Source organism: Artemia franciscana, chromosome 2 (genome assembly GCF_032884065.1).
Source record: "Artemia franciscana chromosome 2, ASM3288406v1, whole genome shotgun sequence".
NCBI lineage: Eukaryota > Metazoa > Arthropoda > Branchiopoda > Anostraca > Artemiidae > Artemia > Artemia franciscana.
The window spans coordinates 29,755,769-29,773,271 of record NC_088864.1 but is presented as its reverse complement, the minus strand read 5'-3'; the positions used below and the strand labels follow the sequence as shown (position 1 = coordinate 29,773,271).

At 32.9% G+C, this 17,503-nt stretch overlaps 1 protein-coding gene across 2 annotated transcripts in view; it reads left to right on the top strand.

The window, feature by feature from the left end:
• The first annotated feature begins 3,957 nt into the window (after positions 1-3,957).
• LOC136039926 (toll-like receptor 6) overlaps positions 3,958-17,503 on the top strand; it is a 59,195-nt gene continuing 45,649 nt past the window's right edge. The window contains exon 1 of one of the 2 annotated variants that reach the window (XM_065723916.1): positions 3,958-4,059. The gene's annotated coding sequence lies outside the window, so the exon portion shown is untranslated. Of the gene's footprint in view, positions 4,060-9,482; positions 9,537-17,503 lie in introns of those variants that run through there. The other variant, XM_065723924.1, reaches the window with a different exon arrangement.

The following is a 17,503-nucleotide window of genomic DNA, read 5'->3' as shown; positions in this document are numbered from 1 at the left end:
CTGTCCTATATGCCCTATTTTGGATCTTTTGGAGTGTTGCCAATAACGGTTTCAGAGGACTGGCATACTGCGGCCATCCATAATCGGCGATGGCTCTGATGTAAGACGTGGAAAGTGGGATGATCAAACTGAGGGTAGAAGGTTTTTTAGCGAAGGGTGATCCCCAGATTTTCTTGTACAGGGGGGTCTCACCCTATCAAGATGAGTTATCCTTGAAAGATATGTGGACAAGTGGATTCTCGGGGAACAAAGCTCATCGTCTTTCTTTATACATTCGTTATTCTTTCATGAAGATGAAGTTTGGGTGTATGCACGGCGCTTCTGATAGGGAGATAATTAGAAACAAATCTTTGCTCTCCCCCCTCCCTTGCATTTTAGTAAATCGCTACGATTGTGCGAGAAATGTTTTCTTTTGTTTACAAATCCAAATTTAAAACAAATCACCATGCACGAAATAACTGACTGAAAGTGCTGTGACCAGGCTAATCACTAGGACAGAAATAGCTGCAATTTTGGGGAACTTTTAACGAAAAATTATTCATAGGGCCGAGCATAAAGCAACATCAATCCGAACTGGTCTTTTGGATTAATATTAAGGTTCTTTTCAGGAGGGACGGTTCATCGTTTGATTTCTGCTGAAAGTTAAATAAGTCAAGTTTAGTGCCTTCTTTTATTAATTATCAGAAGTATTGCCTATGTTAATGTATCCCAGGAAGAATTCTCATCGGGTGTTTCCAGTTTAGTTTTTTTTCCTATACTAATTGATATGTCTCTCTTCTCTTCATTTACTATCTTTTTCAGATTTTAAAATCGTTTTGTATTCTATCCTAATTTTTATCTCTTCTCTTCATTTAAATTCTTTTCCAGTCGTATGTTAAATTTCCTTATAAATCTCCTATCTGACAAATGTCCTTGTCTTGCTCCAGATTTTTTTTCTTCTTTTTATTGTATGTGCGTTATTGTATGTTCTTTTTTTTATTGTATTTGCTTTATAAAAGTGCTTGTTTTTGTTTTGTTGGCCCATTACAAGCAAAGCTTCTTAGGCTTAGTAATTACTTCACGTAATTTTTTGTTTAGTATAACAAATTGATTGATTGATTGAACTGCAGAGAATAATGTTGTCAATTACACTACTAAAAAAAGAAATTGAAATTTTACATCCGTTGTCAGTACATCTCTTAAATAACTGTTAATAAAAATAAACCAGTGCCAAGGGTCCAAGATCAATGATTTTAGCAGGATCTGAAACGATTTGCAAACTAAAGTTGATATCAACGGCTGATAAAAGAATGATGAATGCAACCATAACCATAAGTAGTTCAAAATAACGAGGGACCGCAAGGGCTATTGGCCCCCGTCCTATATAAAACAATATATATAAATGTTAAGATGCACTGTGATATTTGTATACAAAACAAAGCAAAATGAGGCACTACACACGGATAAAAATGGTTTTTCAAACTTTTATCTCTTTCACTGAAAAATCGTTTGCAATTTAACCCATTCTCAGAAAAATTTAGGCGGATGCCTATTTTCAAAATAAATCAAAATTCGTCCTTAGTTGCTGCATACCCTTGAACAAATGTCCTTGTTCTCTCTCAGGATTCTTAATTTACTTTCCACAAATTGTGTAACCATTCTTGAGAATGCAGTGTCCATTGATTGTTATTGTGTTTTTGTCACGTACTTCAGGAAGCTGTCTGTTTTATGAATATTACTACAGCTCTTATTTGATTATATTTTATATACACCAGACGAAGAATCTATAAGACAATGCTGTACAGAAAACGCTGATTATTATTATTATTATTTTCGTTTCGTTTGTGTAGGAGCTTTGCTACCTGCCAAAGGAAAAATGGAAAATGTTTTAATTTAATATTATTTATAATTAAAAACCTTGAAGTTTGAGAACCTTGAACGAACCGTAATTAAGGAGCGACTTGACTCAATAGTAACCAAAACTATAAAAAAATAATTTTGTTGACGGAAAGAATCATCTTTTGGTTTTGATCCCAAATATATAAAATTCATTAAGTTTACTGTTACCCATCAAAAGCTACGAGCCTGTAAAAATTTGTGTTATTTATAAAAAAGGGCAAAACACCCTCAAAAATAAGGGAATGCTAATGAAAATCGCACAGTCAAATTCAGTGTTAATACAATTTAACACAATTAATACAATTAAAGAATCCTACTGAAGAGGTTTCAAGCACCCATCTGCAAAAGCGTAGAATATTTATTTTTTATCTATGCTTTTTTGAAAACCTAGATGCACTTAAACTCTTCTGATTTAGTTCAATTGTTAGAACAGAAGTAGTAATACTAGTTAGCATGGCTAGCAGGGATTAGCAGGGATAGTTAGCTTACAGAAGTAACAAATGCCTGTTATACTAGGGCCATCTTCGGTGACTATAGGCTTCCAAATTTCGCTGGTTGGTGTACCAACGATTGGATTCTGATATGCTTTTGTCTCTGAGATATAGTTACTTTCATCTCTATAACGGAGAATAACTTGTAAGGGAAAAAGTGGAATCGGCTCGGAAATGCCTTGTTCGAACCGGAAAAGCTAAAAATGGCCAAAAATTACTTGATAATCCTAAAAAACTAGTTTTTTCTAGCTTTTAGAGTTAGGGGATTTGAGCCCCCCCTAAATAAATAAGTAAAATAAGTAATAATACTTATTAGACTTTGGGATGTTGTAGATAAAGTTTACAGTACCAAGGAAAGTGAAAACGAAACCTGCTATACAATTATTGCATTTCAAACATACATGTCAGAATCTACCATAGAAAACAGGAGGCACATTGAATAGGTCGGGATGAACAATAGAGGCTCTTTGATACCAATATTTCCTGGCACAGTAAAAATTAGTAAAAAAACAAACTACTTTCTTCTGTAAGTCACTGTTGATCAAGGCCGTATACAGGGAGAGGAGTTAGGGGGTTTGAACCCCCCCCCCCACCGAAGTGTTTTTCTGACTCGTAAAAACGTAAAATAATGAATATAAACAAATTTTGTTGCGTTTTTCAAAGTTTTTTTTTGTGAAACCCACCGAAAAAAAATCCTTTTAAACCCCTCCGTGTAAAATATCCCCTGTGAAGTTTATCCCTGGAGATTTCCCTTGCCATAGAAAATTCTACCCGAGGAAAATTACCCCCTCCCCCACAGAAAATTCTTCATACGGAACAATTTTTGCGCATAAGATAACCCCTTCTCCCCCCCCCCTCCCAAAAAAAATGTTTGTTTGCTCCCCAATGACAAATACTATATGTAAAAAGGGGAAGTTTCATGACTTACAGCTTTCCCCCCGGGGCTGTAGGTGGTCATGCAATCCTCAAAGGTATAGTTATTTGACCTTTCAGCTATTTTGAACAAAGTGGTTATCCCAAAATTCGGACGGATGTTTTTTTTTGGGAAAAAATGCATAAGAAAAAGTAAGGGGTGTTTTTAATAATTAGGCGAACAAAACTTTTTACTGCTTCAAATGAATTTGTTTTTCAGTAAAGCATAAACCATACCCTTGCCTTGGAAAGGTGGGGGGGGTGCTCGAGGGGTGGCAACTCACTAATCTCACGTCTGTGGTCATGTCTATTCGTTTTGAAGTTTGTTTATTTTGTTCATGGTAATTTTTGCTCTTTTTAAGTTTAATGTGATATATAAGCTAATTTCCAGCCTTTTTAAACTTTGAATCCGCTCTTTACTGTTCACTGATATTTTTTTAATGCGTAAATGGAATAAACAGGTGGGCTATACATTGAATTGAACCAAGTTTTTTATTGAATAAAAAACCAAAACAAAAGCAATTCATTATAAAATACTTCTGGTCTTGAAAAAAACTCGACCTAGCACATCTTTAGCTCCCCTCTCTGCTTAACGAGCCCCTCGCCATCCCCTTCCACTTTGCGCTAAGAATCCGTAATGAGGCAGATCTCTAGAGGACTTGCCGTAGCAGCAGTCAGTTGGCTCTTGGCTTCTGGTGTGTAACAATAAGGGTGTTGTTCAAAAATATAAGGAGTACAAAATATAAACAGGAAATCTTTATGGTATTATAGATTTGAGGTAATAAAATATTGTTTAGTTTTGATACCTTCAAATATTTGTAAAATTCTAAGTATGCGGCTTTTTGCTCTTTTGGAAAATAGTTGCCCTAGTGAAAAGAGCTCAGGCCTATGCTGTGCTATGGGAAGGTTTTATCAAGCTCCTATCTCTACTCCTCTTTACTTGAAAGTCTTAGAAAACTGCAAAGCACCATAAAGCCTCAGTAAAATTCTAGTTTAGGAGTTTCTTTCTATTTTGAAAAGCAGTTGTGTCAAGTGAATGAAACTGTCGGGAAAATTCGGGGATAGTGAAAGTAGTGAACAGAACGCAACTGATGAGTCGAAAGTAATGAAAGTAAGAGGTGATACCGAATTTTCAGCTGCCATTCTTGGGAAAAATGTGTTGTTTTAATATCACTTTTCTGTGATTAAGCGGTAAACGTATCACATTTCATATTATTTACTTACCAATAAAGTGAACATACCACTCGATGCCTTTTTTATGTTCTTTAATTCAATCGCTTCTATTGCAAATTCAAATTTAAGCACTTTTTTTTAGCTCTTAAAAATGACGAATTTTCAATTAAAGTATGAATTATCGGTCGTCTTCGAGAAAATAATACTACGTTTTCTCAGCCCTGTTTTCTCGGTCGTTTTCGACAAAATAATACTACATTTTCTCAGTGCCAAAATCATTTATAGTTAGGTTAGGTTGGATAAGAAAGTGCTTAAATTTGAATTTGCGATAGAAGCGATTGGATTAAAGAACATAAAAAAAGGCATCGAGTGGTATGTTCACTTTATTGGTAAGTCAATAAAATATGAACTGTGATATGTTTACCAAATAGGCTGCATGGCAGCGGAATGCACTTGGCACTTAAACGATAATTAACGTTGGTCCAGTTTAAGAAAAAAAATCACTCGGTGATAATTTATTGCGCCCCCTGGCATTGTCTACCCCTAGGACCAGGCCCAGTGGGCCTATTGGTAAATTCGGACTTGAGGACACACACACAAAAAAAGCTAAAAAGGAAAGGTGAATCATGTGAAACTTAAAATAACTGTGCAGTGATCCGGAGATCCAATCCAACAAAAGACGTCCACAGCTATTACTAACGTTTGGAGATGTAAATATCCCAGCAGCAACACTAGAGTTAGGGCATCAAGCAAGGCCGTACGGGGTGGGTGGGGGGTATGGGTGTTTCACATTTACAACTACGAAAATGATTATTCATACTAAAAGAAATGAGAAATAAACCTGACAAAATACAGAAAGAAAAAAAAAACGAAGAGAAAAACTAGGGATAGAGTAAAAAATGGAGAAAAAGGACTACGAACTAAATGATAAGCGTATCACTTAACCGGTAGTCTAGAAGCTTATGAAATTTTGGTGTAATATTTCTTCTTAAAAAGTACTGTTTCTTCTACTTTGAATGAATTTGATGCATTGTAATAATTTTACATTGGCTAAGTAGTCCTATCAAATTGGTTTACCATAAGATGAAGGTTATCATAAGGCTATTTTAAGACTATTAAGCTTTCCATTGTTCAGATTCATTTATTTTATGAAAAATCAGATTCGATGAATTTACATGAAACCTATGGATTAGTAACCTTCAAACATAAAGTTCTAGAATCAAGACTTACTTGTTTGTGATTGCATGGGAAAATACAATAAACTTTAGATGCAATAGTTCTTCAAAAATTCCATAAATCGTTATTGTTAAAGCTATTGATTTGGCAAAAAGAAGAACTCAGTCTATAGAACAGAAGGAAAGACAATAGCTATATCTTTTTTTCCTTCTTCTTACGAAATTTGGCAGATAAACCAGAAGAGAAAGAGATTTTTTTGGAAACATAGGGTAGGTATGCACTGTATAGGAAAATTGTTTAGCACATGCGTGAAGGTGAGGAAGGGGGCTAGTCCATCTGTGACATCTCAAGAGCTCTAAAATGTTTATTGGACGTGTATTGTATCTCTGCATAATCATCTGAATTGGTGGTAGTTCAATAATTCTTTCAGTTAATGATTACTGATATCAACACAACGGAATTTTTCAACCCTTATGACACCAATTCGTTAATCTAAGTGGTTTAGCATTCTTTTTCTTCGAAATTAGCGAGAAATATTCAACGGAAATGGAATAGATTGTGCGAGCTAAGCAGCAATATTGAGGTGAGAAATGTTAGTATGAAGCGGAGTATAAATTTATGAGAAGTATATTCGAGTTACATTTATTTTCGACAAGATTACTGTTCAACTTGCTCGGAAAATTCAAATGGATCGCATATTTATAAACCTTAGTCTCGCATACACGAAAATTGATGTTCTGCATCAATTTTCAGTTCTGCTTGATTTTTTAAGTTCTGCTTTGACGTTTTACCAGCAGAAAAACGTAAATTGAAAACGCCTTTTATTGTGTTTTCTATCAAAAATTATTTAGCGTATATTTTATTCAGGTATATTATTAATATCTGGGGAATTTGGGTTTATTAGTAGTATCATTAATATTTGAGTATATTATTATATTTTATTTGGGTATATCTTACCAACAGATTTAGGTAATATTACGATAAAATGTTCAAATATAGATACAAATTTCCCTTACCGACTTAATTGCATCTCTGGGGGAGGGAAGCCAAGATTTTTTTTTTTTCAGCAGGGGTTAAGTTGAGGCTGAATGTAGTTTCAACCTTAAATATTACTTTTCATGGCATTTTAAACTTTTCGGCTGTATTGTGTTGGAGTCCTGCGGAAAAATTCTAATGTGACCGACTGTTTCTATACCCTCTCTTGAGATTAAATCGCCTTTAGACAAATTTGAATAAAGGATATTCACTACGAGATATTTTGAGCTCAAAGTGATGGAGTGTGGCCCACCTCCTCTCCCTTCAAATCTTAGGTTTTTCTGATAACCCCCAAAAGTTTTTCTATTTTCTTTATAATTCTATCATATTTTATCCGCAATTCTCCATCAGAATCTGCCCTCCCCCGAAATAAAATCATTTGTACGTTCCTATGCACAGTCTTTTATCTAAACTCTTCGTCTTGTTGACTCGCGTCATTTTGTCATGGATGCGGACAAATCTTAAAAGAGATTTGTCATATTGGTTCTGTGACTAGAACGGGAAAAGGATAGATTTTGTTTTCTTTGAATTTCCTTCTGGCTGTTAACGCCGGCTTTCCATCTCCTGGAAGTAAATTCGGTTTCCTTTTTTGATGTGATGGAAAGATATATTTGGGCGTCGGCCACGAATTGCTTTATGCTTTATGAACTATGTCATATATTTACTTACTATTGAAGAAAGTGGACAAGATAGCAACAAATTATAGAGACGGGCCGAAAATTGAAAAAGATGAAAGAGTTGTGTGAAACTATTACGGCTCACATTACTTCTATATATTTTTTTTTTTATTTGCTAGCGAAAAAGCTTGTCGGACGACAGATGTGAGAGAGAAAGAACTATAGCTTTTACTCTTAAGAGAGGGCTCTCTTATTTCGATATATATATATATATATATATATATATATATATATATATATATATATATATATATATATATATATATATATATATATATATATATATATATATATATATATATATATATATATATATATATATGTATATGTATATATATATATGTATATATATATATATATTGATATATATATATATTTATATATATATACATATATATATATATATATATATATATATTGATATATATATATATATATATATATATATATATATATATATATATATATATATATATATATATATATATATATACATATATATATATATATATATATATATATATATATATATATATATATATATATATATATATATATATATATATATATATATATATATATATATATATATATATATATATATATATATATATATATATATATATATATATATATATATATATATATATATATATATATATATATATATACTAGCTGTTGGGGTGGCGCTTCGTGCCAACCCAACACCTAGTTGGTGGGGGTGCTTCGTGCCCCCCCCCGAAGACCCCCCCTCCCGCGCGCATAAGTCGTTACGTGCCATATTAGTCACGTGCCATTGTAGTTGTGTCCCTGTGTCCCACCTGTGAATATATTCTAATGATTGCCCTTGAGCTTTGTTGATGGTGATTGCAAATCAAACATTCCCTGTGTCCCCATCGTCATTTATATATCCCCCCTGTGCCCCCGGCGTCCCCGTTGTAGTTGTGTCCCTGTGTCCCAGCCGTGTCCCGGTCTGTATATACATTCGTTTTTGAATTGGTATATGATGAAATAATTTTTTTTCCTTTTTTTCTTTTTAGTTTTCTTTTGGTTTTTACCTTTTTTAGTTTTTTTTCTTTTTTTTAGTTTTTTTTTGTAGTTTTTACCTTTTTTTAGTTTTTTTTTATTTTATTTTTATTTTTTTTTAGTTTTCTTTTTCTCCTTTATTTTTCAGTTTTTTCCTTTTTTTTAGTATTTTTTTCTTTTTCATTTTTTAGTTTTTTAGTTTTTTTATTAGTTTTTAGTTTTTCTTTTTATTTTTGTAGTTTTTGCCTTTATTTAGTTTTATTCTTTTTTTAATTTTTAGTTTTTTACCTTTTTTTTAGTTTTTTTTTGTAATTTTTTCCTATTTTAGTTTTTTACTTCTTTTGTATTAATGCTAAAGCCATGGTTCGAACCTGGTTCCTCTCGGACCTAGAACCTGGAACATAACGCTTTACCAACTGAGCTACTTCGGCTTGAATACGTTCGTTTTTGAATTGGTATATGATGAAATAATTCAGACGTCATATGCGGACAGTAACGTCACTCGACAGACAGACAGACAACTTATTTATATATATATACATATATTATATATATATATATATATATATATATATATATATATATATATATATATATATATATATATATATATATATATATATATATATATATATATATATACATCTACAGAAGAGAGAACAATGAGGACTTTATTCCCAAGACAGTTAACCAACAAAACCTATGTGAATATTTCGGCCCTATATCTGAGAGCTGTCTTCAGCAAAGAAAATAATAAACAATAAAACACTTACAATAAAAGTTCTCGGTTAAAAATCCATTTTTTTTAAAAATAGTCTTGGCATCATTACTTCTTAACGAAATTTTACAAGCTAAAAAGGTTCATTCATTGAACTAACTGCATTTATTAAAAATTGGAATAATTTCTTATTGCGATATTTGCCTTCTCTTCAGCTAATCTTGTAGTTAATCAAGCCCGGAAGAACTACAAGATTAGCTGCAGAGAAGGCAAATATTGCCTATAAGAAATTATTCCGATTTTTAATATATACAGTTAGTTCAATGAATGAACCTTTTTAGCTTGTAAAATGTTAGCTTTTATCACACAGTCTTGGCTGAACTTTTCGTTAACAAGTAATGCTGCAAAGGCTATTTTTAAAAAATGGATTTTTAGCCGAGGACTTTTATTGTAAGTATTTTATCGTTTATTAGTTTCTTTGCTGAAGACGGCCCTTAGATATAGGGCCGAAATATTCAAATCCGTTTTGTTGGTTAACTGTCTTGGGAAAAAAGTCCTCATTATTCTCTCTTTTGTACTTGTATTATGGAAAGGCAGTGTGGTCTTCGTTATTATTTATATATATATATATATATATATATATATATATATATATATATATATATATATATATATATATATATATATATTATATATATATATATATATATATATATATATATATATATATATATATATATATATATATATATATATATATATATATATATATTATACTCTTATTTCGATACCCCAGCGGTGAGACATAACAGTGTATAATTACCAAACTGTATACAAAAATTGCTTTTATCCAACCCCATTGACTATATGTAATATATATTATGGCATAGTGGCTCAGATACCCGTTGTATAAGTTAACGTGATTGATTAGATGTTCTATACGATCATTCAACTGGTCTTTATTCGATTCAGGTAGCCCTACAATACCAGCCAAACTGTTGCTAATAGCAAAATGACACTGATATAACCAACTATATTAGCCGTTACAATAGATTAAGGGAGAGGTGAATATGGAGGACATTTTTTTAATGGCTTTAGGAAAGTAAAAAAAGGCATTTTAATAAATGTTTGATGTTTTTTTCGTTTTTCTACCTCCCCCCCCCCTCAGAACAAAAACCTTGAAACAACCTTGGCCATGATCCCTCATAACGTCTGCAGGAGAGCCCCCTATGGACGTCTCTCTTTAGATAGATTTTAATTGAAAAGTTTGCACCTTATATGGTTAGTTTTTCTAAACTAAATTGTTGGCTAATTTTGGTCCCGGCGATTCTTAGCATAAATACACAAAGCGGCACGGCAGCAATCAACAAAAAGAAAGCAAAGGTAAATATTCCTTTCGAACTTATATTGTAATGTACTGCGTGAATTAAAAAGAATAATTTGCAAAAAAAAGTTTTTAAAAGAAAAGTAAGCACCATAATAAACTTAAAACCAGCAAAAATTTTAATAATTGTTTAATAAAATTTAATTAAAAAGTTTAATAATTTAAACTCCAAGCAACCAGTAATTACGATCAAAGAATAAATGAAACCAAAACCCGATAAGAAATCAGCATAAACAATCATATCAAGCCTAAACAAAACAAATACTGATATACATGGTAGATGTCCTCCTCCCCTTCCCCTAACTGTAAAACATCTAAAGCTTATTACGGCATTTGCGCTTTATTGAAAACAGAATATATTATCAGCCTTTTTTGTATTTTTAACACTGAGAAATACAAACATTACAGTGAAGTAAAATTTTCAGGAATTAATATCATTATATATTAAACATTCAATTTATTTCCATTAGTTCTTTCAAGTCTTTTTGATTATTATGGTGACTTATTTTCTTCCGCCAATGTTCCGAGAAATTAAAGCACATTTTAAAAGAAGCATAAAGTTTTCAATAAAATGGAAATGACACAGGGCTTAGGACTTTACGGCTAGGTTAAGTGGGAATGGGACAAAAAGCAAACTGTAGTTTGTAGTAATTTTTGTTCGTTTTCATTTTGACTTGCTTTGAATTTTTACTATTTTTAAGATTTACTTGCCCTTCTATTTATGATCTGTTATCTTTATTTTTGATGTGATTATCCATTTTAGCTTCTGTTCGTTTAAGTTTGAATTGTATGGATTCATGCCTGCTTGTCTTAGGTTTTAATATGGCTTTTTAATTTTCTTTGAAAACTTCCTTTTTGGAGAAAATGTTTTAAATTAATCCCTGGAAAAGATGTAGCATATTCTTATGTTTTTTCTAGTGTTCATAGCTCTGCTCTTTTCAGTTTGAATTATTTTTATACAGCCTAAAAATTGTTTATGGATTCTTCTCACTAATTGAAGCAACAAATTTTCTTGCAAAGAAGTCTAGGATTGAAGTCATCATTTCCATTCTTAATTGATGGAAATATTGCCAAGACTTGATTTTTAAAAGTTTGGCCTTCGCTTTGTGTAGCCACTCCTCGCATGTTACTGATTAGGATAGAGTGCGTGCCCATCTGCATAGCTAAGCTAAGCTATATAGTTTGCTGACTATGTAGCCTCTCATCGTACTTAGTCTTCATTTTGCGTTTCTCTACTAGAATAGAATTTTTCCAGAGTGGCGATTCAATTAAAGACTTATCTGTTTCAACTTGGTTTTGACCTAATTATGTAAATGTATGTAATTATTAGATTTGAGTTTTTGTTAATGTATAGGTAATATACATTATGACGTATTTTAGAATAAAGTAGTGTGTAATCTGGATACGAATCGCGAGATTTTTATAATTTTATCCATATTGCCTGTATTTTGTATAACTTTGATATTTTTTGGTTTTCGAATTTGTCCCACTCCGTAGTGAATTTCTCCATATGTGCCTGAATACAGCAATGCGTGAAACGGCAACAATATCACTTACCAGCTTAATATGGAGGAGCAAAGAATATGTTTAAGGAAAGTTACTGAAATAAAAAGAACGTAATCAGTCTTCTTCAGAGTACAAAGCGGTCACCTTTTGCCTGAGGGAGTTTCCAATCATCCAAACCTCATTTTCTTTCCTTTTAAAGACAGTTCCTCATTCATCTCAATAGAAAGCCAAGGAATTCGGCGCTAAATACTTCTTTCCATGTCCATGTATTTGGGGGATTATGGGGATCTCTCTGAATCGATAGATCCGTGAGTTCAATACAAACGTTGATTGGGAACGTGTTTCTTGGATTGGATTTTCTCTGAATGAAAACTGCTAACTATAATTGGAGCCCTATCTAATCCCTTATGGACTATTGCAGACATGTTAGAAGCTTCCTATGTGATTGTTCTTGCTAAAAATAATGAAGTGAAAGAAGTGACTAAAAAAAAGAAAAAAAAAATCTCGATTCCTAATACAAGCAAACATTACCGTATGTAATGTAGAGTGGAAACTGTATTTCCACTGTAGAAGTAGTTATACGTGAATACAAGAAACAATGACCTCGATTAATTAATACAAATAAGTTTTTTTCTTTTCATATTGCCAATGACAGCTTTATCCAAACTCCACTACCGAATCTGGGCTATTAAATCATTTTAATAGACTGTGCAATCTAAGAAATAAACTAAGAAATCTATTCGGTTCTCATTTACTGCTTTATTTTCTTTTTTTTTAATCCTCTAGTGTTTCAAAGTAAAAATATATGTTTTTAGCAAACAATGGTATTTTATTGAAGCAGTTTCCTTCTTAATGTGTAAATTGTAATTTTTGTATTAGCTAATAGTTTGCATTTTTGAATTTAGGATTTTCAGCTAATTTCTGCCTATTTTGCATCTCAATTGGTATTGTGATCCCATTTGTGATTGGTTCAGATTAGAAACTTGAGCAAAGTAGGGACGTGCTCCGTCTTCTTCCAGATCACTTAGATTATTCTGATAGATTTTTTGTGTGTGAGTCCTTAGGACCTAGAGTCTCTTTGAACATGCCGACCTACTGATATTAATAACTCACCCCTTTGATGAGCATACTTTATTAATCGGTCAGCTTATTTCAATTTAAAATTTTTGTTTTGTCCCCAATATACGAAAAATATTGGACTTTTTTTAAGGCATCGTTTCCTCTTCGTGCTTCTTGAATTCTTAAGAAAACAATCTGGTGGTATTGGAGTTGCTTCCACAGTTCCTCGATGTTCTAAAGTCAGCCTAATTATTTTTAGGACCAGACTCGAGGCACGTTGTGCCTCCCTGATATCTTAAGGCACATACATATATATGTTACATTTGTCTGTATTTTTCAAACGTGTCTGTTTTTGTATATTTCTCTATTTGCCTCTTTCCCCCGGAATGACTTACTTTACATATTTTTTTATTCTTTATGTATATACCTTCTTCATTGTAATACTGCCAAAAAAAGACTCAAAAGCCATGCACCAGTTCTTATACTCTCTTGCAAAATTCATTTCATGCTTTTAGTACCTTTTGATTTATCACGGATGAAATCAAGCTGAATTTGCTTGAGGGTTAACAGAACTTTGGTTAACCGACAAGAAAAAATATGGCCGGAGCGATACGTTGGTTTGTTTGTGTGCCACTGATTAAACGCTGTAGTTTTCAACCCCTCAGGGGTTTTAAAACAGAATGTTCATTTTTTTTTCTATGAAAATGATTACATGTTCTGTGAAAAAAAAACTCAAAACATGTTATTTATGCTTAAATCCAACTTTACTCTGTTTATTCTCGAACCCTATTAATATTGTTTCTTAATAGTATGCAAGCTACTACTGTATTATATTGTCCAAAGACACAAAACCTAAGCCAAATTCTTGTCACTTTTTTAAAAATGAATCATATGCAAGCCAAAGCTACTTTACCCCTTAATATTTACTTATTATGATGGTTTGACCCTTGTGTCTATCACCAATAGATTGGCCGCTAATTTAATAAAAAAAAACAGTTTTTTTACTAAAAGTAAGGAGCGACAAAAAACTTAAAACGAATAAAAATTATTCGGTATATAAAAGGGGCTGTCCCCTCCTCAACGCCTTGCTCTTTACGCTAAAGTTTGACTCTTTCTCACAACTCTACTTTTTAAAACAATAAAAAAAACTTTAGCTCAAAGAGTGGGGCGTTGAGGAGGGGACACCCCCTTTCATATACGAAATAATTTCAATTTGTTTTAAGTTTTAATGTCGCTCCTTAATTTCAGTTGAAAAAACTTGTTTTTTTTATTTAATTTCTGAACGTTTTTGAATTAATGCAGATTTTGATTTTGGCTCACTGTACATGAATAATTAAAGAAAAAATTGTATATTAATATTACTCTTTTTTGGCTAAAGGGCTGTGTCAAAATTTTGATCTGAAGAATTTGTGAAAAAGGGGCGGGGATGGGGGCTAGCTGCCCTCCAATTTTTGGCTACTTTAAATAGCCACTAGAACTTTTAATTTTCTTTACGAACGTTTTTATTAGTAATAAATGTATGTAACTTACGAATTAACTTACTTAACAAGGTTCTATATTCGTATAATTTTATTACGTATATGAGGGGATTCGCCCCCCTCGTCAATACCTCGCTCTATACGCTAAAGTTGGAATTTTGCTCCAATTATTTAAGAATGACTCTGAATCACAAGGTTGTTTAATTAGAATAAATGGCTCTTTCAAAATTACTAAAAAATACTTTAGCGTAAAGAGCGAGGTATTGAGGAGGGGATGATCCCCCTATTATGCGTAATAATTTTTGTTCTTTTTAAGCTTTAATGTTGTTCCTTACTTTCAGTTGAAAAAGCTTGTATGTTATTTATTTTATTTCTGATTGTTTTTTAAATAATGCTGAAAAATACACCGCCCCCATCATGGAAATTCTCTTCCGCCATGAAAAAGTGTTCCATGGAAAGATCTTCCCCGTATACCCCCCCCCCACCAGAAAGAATCCCCCTGAAAATGTCTGTATAGTTCCCAATTTCCAATACTATATATAAATAATGGGCAAGGTGGTATCCCCCTCACGTTTAAGAGAGCTCCGTATTAAACAGTTTGTATAAAATATTTCCTCGTATCCGTAGAAGAATGGTGATATTTTCAGTAGTGTTTGTATCGAACCAGTGATCATCAATTTTCGGTAGAGGGCTCAATCGAACAGAAATTCCGTGTTTTAATGCTCTTTAAAACTTACCTTTACTTTTTTCTTACCTCCTCTCGAGTCATTCTTATACACAAAATTAAACTTGGAGGATTGAGAGAGGGCGGTAGCTCCCTCATATTGTGAATAACCGTTAATATGAAATTAAGAACGAACATAAATTCAATTATTGGCCTGGCATGGGGTCAGAGTGGGGGGTAGGGATGGCATTCTTCCTTATCTACAATATAATTCCTGCTCGTTTTAAGTTTAATGTTGCTCTTAACTTTCGTTGTTATAAATACTTATTTTCTAATCTAATACAGAAGAAGCTGACATAAATATGGTGATTTTACTCAAAAAACCAACCTTGTACATAATTAAATAAAAAAAAACAAGTCTTTTCAACTAAAAGTTAGAAGCAAAGTCAAAACTTAAAACGATCAGAAATTGTTACGAATATGAGGGGGCTCTCTCCCTCCTCAAAACATCGCTCTTTACGCTAAAGTTTTTCTTAGGACTTTTAAAAAAGATTGTTATTCTAATTAAACGGCCCTTGTGTTTCATGAGTCTTTCTTAAAGAGCTAGGGGGGAAAGCCAAACTTTAGCGTAAGAGCAAGTTCTTGAGGAGGGGTCAACCCCTCTTATATACGTAATAATGTCTATTCGTTCTAAGTTTTGATATCGCTCGTTTTTTTTAGTTGAAGAACCTTCTTTTTATTTAATTTCTGATTGTTTTTTAGTATTGCCAGGGAATCCAGCTCCCCCACCATGGAAAATTCCTTTCCCCCACGGAAAATACCTCCATGAAAAATTCTTCCTACATAAAATACCCCCCCGCGCCATAGAAATTCCCTCCAGACAAATCCATTCTAGCTGAAAATTTTCCCCTCCCCCCAGAATTTTTTGTGGATTATTCCGTGTGAAACGTTTTTCATAGCGCACTTTCATTTGAAAAAGACTTGAATTTATGATTGCTATTAAAATCATGCCAGGAATCTCTTCCTTCATGTAAAAGTTTTCCCGCAAATATCCCCCCCCCCGCCACCTAGTAGAAAGTTATCCCGCGGTAAATTCCCCCTGGAAAATTTATCCTATGGAAAATCCCCCCCTTACGGAAAGATACTCTAGAAATTTTTAACCCGGTTATAATTTACCCCCGGACAATTCCTCCACAAGTAAAACTGAGTCAGTAGAGAGAAGGTAAGACAAAAAAAAAAGAATTTCGAATAGGAATTGTGGCAAATTTCCCTGGGAAGTTCACTCCCCGGATACTTCTCACCACACGCAATATTCTTCCCGTGGAATATTCCAAAGCAGGAAATTGACACCCTCCTCCAAAATGTCTATACCTCCCAATAAAAAATACCAAACGTAAGCAATGGGCAAATTTCATGACTTACAGACCTTTCCCCTGGCAATGTAGGGGTCATGTTATCCCCAAAGGCATAGTTACTGGACTTTTCAAGTATGCTGAACAAAATGGCTATTTAAAAATTTTGGAAATTTTGATCAGATGACTTTGGGGGGAAAAGAATGTGGGATGGGGGCTAGTTGCCTTCCAGTCTTTTTGGTCACTTAAAAGGAGCGCTAGAACTTCTAGTTTCCGTTCGAATGAGTGTATTCCTGTTATTCTAGGACTATTGGTTCGAAGCGATCACCCATGGGGAAAACAAAAAAAGAAGCGAAATAAATAAACACGCATCCGTGACTTTTCTTCTCGCTTAAAATACAAATTTCTACATTTTTGCAAATGAGAACTTAAACTTCTTCTTTAGGGTTCCCGGACATGTTGAATTTGATGATGTGGTTTTCATTAAGATTGACATTTAGGGGTGTTCCCTTTTTTCGAAAATCAGGTAAATTTTTTCAGACCCTTAGCTTTTGATGAGCAACACTAAACTTAACCAATCTTATATATTTGGAATTGGCATAATAAACCAAATACTTTGGTATATATTGATATTAAAATTCGATTTTTTAGAGTTTTTGATAGTGTTGAGTCGCGTCGCTCCTTACTTGCAGTTCGTTATTGGGAACTGTTTGACTCAAAATCTCTTTACCAAGTTTTAAAGCCTTTTGTTGTCAGTTTCCAACGAAAGAAATTATACATTATATACATTGTGTGTATATACATTTTATTTTGAAATTTTGATTACGAACAAAAGTGGAAATGGACATATTTTTATTCTTTCATTTTTGCTTTGATGGATGTGACCAAACCGTGTGATAATAAGATATTTTTATGCCTTGGAAACACAAGCTAAAAAAGGCTAGTTTTAATAAAAATTAAAATAAAATTCATTA